Below are 323 nucleotides of genomic sequence, written 5' to 3'. Positions count from 1 at the left end.
TATCAATAAACGGTGAACCTTTCGCCGTAGTTTCAAAAAAAAAAAAAAAAAAAAAAAAAAAAAAAAAAAAAAAAAAAAAAAAACGCATAAATTTTAATATCGAAAACAAACGAAATAGCTCATTTTTAAAATAAGCGGAGAACTCATTAAAAACAAAATTTTGTTTCTTATCGCGTAGATATACCAACCGCGATATCGCTGCACGCTTCGTTTCTTTTTGGCCTTATTTTCGTATATTTTTGAAACTTACTCAGCTCTTTGGTTTCTTTATACGTGCTGGCGTAGAACGTAGAGAGATAAAGAGACCAAGAAGATTCTTGTCG

This window comes from Vespa velutina, chromosome 1, assembly GCF_912470025.1.
Source record: "Vespa velutina chromosome 1, iVesVel2.1, whole genome shotgun sequence".
Classification (NCBI taxonomy): domain Eukaryota; kingdom Metazoa; phylum Arthropoda; class Insecta; order Hymenoptera; family Vespidae; genus Vespa; species Vespa velutina.
Note: the sequence above shows the minus strand (reverse complement) of the source record.